Source organism: Tupaia chinensis, unplaced genomic scaffold, assembly GCF_000334495.1.
Source record: "Tupaia chinensis unplaced genomic scaffold, TupChi_1.0 Scaffold138380_1, whole genome shotgun sequence".
In the NCBI taxonomy this organism is placed as follows: Eukaryota; Metazoa; Chordata; class Mammalia; order Scandentia; family Tupaiidae; genus Tupaia; species Tupaia belangeri.
In genome coordinates this window covers 15053-19539 of record NW_006198277.1, presented here as the reverse complement: position 1 = coordinate 19539, position 4487 = coordinate 15053, and the positions used below count along the sequence as shown (strand labels likewise).

Below are 4487 nucleotides of genomic sequence, written 5' to 3'. Positions count from 1 at the left end.
TCCTCTTTTAGATCTTGCAAGAATTTCCTCATCTCCTGGAACTCGTCAACTTCTTTCTCCTTTCTCTTTAGCAGTTCATTATCTCTCTTCTCTTCCATCTCTGTTAGCTTTGACGTTATGAATGCTCTAAATTCCTTATCAGACATTTCCATGATTTTCACCGAACTGCTTGTGGATGAAGAAGAGTTACTCTTTTCCCTTGGAGGAGAAGTATTTTTTCGTTTTCCCATATTTCTCGTGATCCGGCTGTGATTTCTTATCATGGTGTGTTTCTTTCAAATTCTTGAAGTTCAGCCCCAATGTTGAGGAGCAAGCAGACAGAGGTGATCTAGAATCTCTTTGCCGTTCTTTTGTGATCACGCTAGCTCGTTTTCTGGAGTCTGAATTATCAGTAGAAAATCTTCATTCCCTGAAAAATCTAGTTCACTGGAGCCATGTGGAACCTTCTGCTGAAGACCCGGCTTCTTATCATTCAACCATTTTTCTTGATCTTGTTCTCTGATCCTATACCTACCAGATTGTTCATTGGATTTGTTGTAAGATCAGTGAAAGGGAATTTCTTACTCATTGTTTGCCTGACATCTTGGCTTGTGTTTATCTTATCAAACAAAAAATTATATGCTCCCAAAATGCCCACTAGTTCAGCTACTAAAATTTCTTTAAAGATTTTTCATGCCAGTGGTTGCACATTGTGGACCATCCTGAAGTTCAAGCTTTCCAGGTTGCTGATCCTTCTGCATTTATATTTTTGGAAACTGTTGATTTTGTCTGTTGGATATCACTTATTAAGGATCACTTTCCTACATGCTTGGTCCTTACAGAACTTGTAGATAAATTAATTAAAACTGTATCATTTTAAAATTGTCTACATGTCTAGTAGCAATTATTTCTTTTCTTTGTTTTTGAGAATTACTTATTTTATTTTTTATTGCTTTCTAATTTGACCAGAGAAAGAGAGAAAGAAAAAGGGTGGGAAAGTGAGAAAGCAAATCACTGGTTTGGGACATCAAGTCAAAGCTGACCATATGGGAATCCAGGTTCTTGTCCACCATGCCAAATACCTGGCCTTGTTTTGTTTTGTTGTTTTATTTTTTTGAATTTTTAAGATTTTTGCCATAGGGAGTGTGTACTTGCCAGAGAGGGAGAGAGAAAGAGAGTGAGAGGAAAAGTAAAAAATCATCACCCGGGGGATAGCCATGACACAATCCCTTCTCCTTCATTTTCCTGGAGTTTGAGCATGTGCACACACATGTCTGGTGTGATTTTTTTTTTTTTGAGAGGTTTTCGCTATAGGGTGGGTGCACCCGCCAGACAGACAGAGAAAGACAGAGAGACAGAAAGTGAGAAATCACCCCCCAGGGGGGATGGCCACGCCACAATCCCTTCTCCTCCATTCTCCTCTTGGGATCTTGGGCATGCACACACACATGCCCGATGTGAGTTTTAAGCCACCGGGTCCGGGACGTGAACCATGGTCGACTATGTGTGAGTCCAGCGACATAGCTATTACTCTAACTGCTGGTTCCCCTGGTGTGATTTTTAAGACTTTCAAGCCACCAGATCTGGGACTTGAACAATGGTAGGACATTTGACACTCAACCTCCCATTTTTTTTTTTTAAATTAAACACAAAAGTAATATGTCCAGTGTCCCCTTGTAAAAACAGATTTGGGGACCAGCAGATAGCATAGTGAATACATCACTGGACTCCCACAGAGTCAAATATGGTTTGAGTCCCAGACTCTGCAGTTTGAGGTTCACACCAGGTGTGTGTTCATGTGTGCCAAAATCCCAAGAGGAGAATGGATTTTGGGATGACCATCCTGGGGTCGGGGAGGTGATTTCATGCTTTCTGTCTCTCTGTTTCTGTCCCTCTAGCAAGCACATGTGCCCTATATCAAAACCTCTTTTTTAAAAATCGCTTTGTGAGAGTTCCTGAGTGTCTGCAGGGCCTACTGTGCTCCGAGTACATTGAGTACACTCTCTGCAGCTCTGGTGCATCCTTTTTCAGAAGGAAACTACATTAGTACATTCACTGTTTCTTCCCCCTGGAACTTGCATATACTGATGAAATGTTACAAGCCAACTCACCCCCAGCTCTCTTCTGGGACTTGTCACCTCCTGTAAAATCATTCTGAATAAGTTCTCTTTGAAGTTTTTGATCTTGAGCAGCATATTCAGAAAGTTTATATTCTACTGCCAGGGGGCAAATGTTCAAGATAAATTTAGAAAACAGAGTTGGAGCCTTCTGAACCGATTCTGCTCTGAGAGTATACAGGCCTTCACGATATTTGCCATAGAAGATGTGACCTGAGATAGGGTTGTCTGGGCTTCTAAAAGTAAAGCCATTCTGCTGTAAATGTGCTTTTCTCAACATATTCCATTAACAGCTTTATAAGGCCACCTTTTAAGTCTTGGTTAAGCTGGTTTCAATGTAAAGCTTTTTCATATATAGGAAAAGAGGCACAATGCTCTGTGATGCTGCCATGTATTGTCTAAGAGCTATATTAACTCAGTATAGAGAGCTTCAGGACTGGCATGTAACTCTTTTGAGATGCTAAGTGACGAATCTTTATTTATCTATTTATTTATTTATTTATTTATTTATTTATTTATTTATTTATTTATTTATTTTTGAAGAGAGGTTTTTGCTATAGGGCACATGCTCTAACTGGAAAGACACAGATAGACAGAGAGACAGCAAGAAGTCACCCCCAGGTGGGATGGCCATGTCTCAATTCCTTTTCCTCCAGTTTCTTCTCATAATCTTGGGCAGGCATGAAGTCTGAGTCTGGGACTTGAATCACAGTCAACTACATGGGAGTCCAGCAACATAACCATAAACACCATCTGCTGGTCCCTCTAAGTGATTAATCTTTTAAATCAGATCACTATAAATCTGTTCCAGTGCTGCTCACTTACACACTCATACACACAGTGGTATATCTATTCATAGGATATAGGGATATAGTCATCTGGATTCTGTATTAAAAGTTCATCTATGACACTATCTAATTTTGTCCAGATTTCTTTTTAGAGAGAGATTTTTCCTACAGGGCATATTTGATTGCCAGAGAGAGAAAAAAGATAGACACAGAAAGTGTGAAATCACCCTCTGTGAGAGATGGCCATGTTGCAATTTCTTTACTTTTATTCTATTCTCAAGATTTTGGGCACACATAAACATGTGTCTGGCATGAATTTCAACCTGCTGTGTCTGGTACTTGAACCACAGTAGATCATATAAATATCCAGTGCCTAACCACTAAGGGACCTGAAGCCCCCAGTATGGGCTCTTGTCAACTTTAATAGTGATATTCATTAAGAGCTTGGAGGTGGAGGTGTTGAAGTTGATAGTAGAGCTGAGGTGGGGGTTGCCTTCACTGCAGCCAAATGGCATCTCTTTAACATCATCATCATCACCCACTTGGCCTCCAGTGGTGGTGGGGATCCCATTGAGAGCCCCTCCTTTGTGCCTTTCCTATCCACAGAGACAGCTGACACCACGAGCAATGCCCCCTGAAAACTCTTAGGCAGGTACTGAAATCAACAAAGTGGGTAGTGGAGGTGGCAGTGGCTGCAGAAAACCTTACCAGACCATCTCCTGGTTGTGATCACTCGTAGCTGTCCCCCTCCTCTTCTATGCTTTCCTCCATCCTTTTCCCTGTGCCCCCTCCCTGTACCAGCCTGTCTAACAGGAATCTGCTCCCTGTCACAACCCCTGGGCCAGTGGGCACAGCTACCTCCTGGAGCTCATGTTGCCAGGGGAAGAAATAAGCTGGTGGTGAAGGCTGCGGTGTACCAGGTGTCTTGCTCTCCCCAGGCCTTCCCTCTTGTAGATGCTGAGGATGGTGGTGAGTGCTCGGGAGGTCTCCTACTGGGACCAGCATTCATAAAGAAGTGGCACCCTTCAGGACATTTTAACTGTATTAATTTTATTTTAATATCTGAGAGCAAATAGGGAGAAATGGTCTCTCAGAAACTTTAATATGCAACTTTTATAAACACAAGTTTCTACCCAGTTTTTAAATTTATATGAAAACTGTTCTGTATTTTAAAAAATGCATTCAGGACCAGCAGCTTACATGGTGGTTAAGACACTGGAGTCCCACATGGTAGAGAGCAGTTCTAGTCCCAGACATGGTGGTTTGCTTTCTCACTCTCTCTCTCTCTGATGAATGTGTATGTCATACAGAAAAAATTTTAAAAATAACAATAATAAATAAAATAATTATTAAATAACATGCTCTTTTTACCTCTCTTTCCACTTTTGGGTTTAAATATTTTATATTATATGTATTTTTTAATTGCTTGTTTTAGGAATTAAAGAAAACCATGGTAATATGAGTAAATTTCAGTACAGGACAGTCCTATACAAGAAAATTTCCTCTTATTCTCTAGAGCTGCTCAACTTCCAAGTTCAGATTTTTTTTTACTGTGAACAATATAATTTTTATTTATTTATTTATTTATTTATTTATTTATTGG

The 4487-nt window shown here is 40.3% G+C and overlaps 1 pseudogene; it reads right to left on the bottom strand.

Moving 5' to 3' along the window:
- Positions 1-2031: 2031 nt before the first annotated feature.
- LOC102469661 (CDK2-associated and cullin domain-containing protein 1-like) lies at positions 2032-3889 on the bottom strand (annotated as a pseudogene).
- Between the last annotated feature and the right edge of the window lie 598 nt (positions 3890-4487).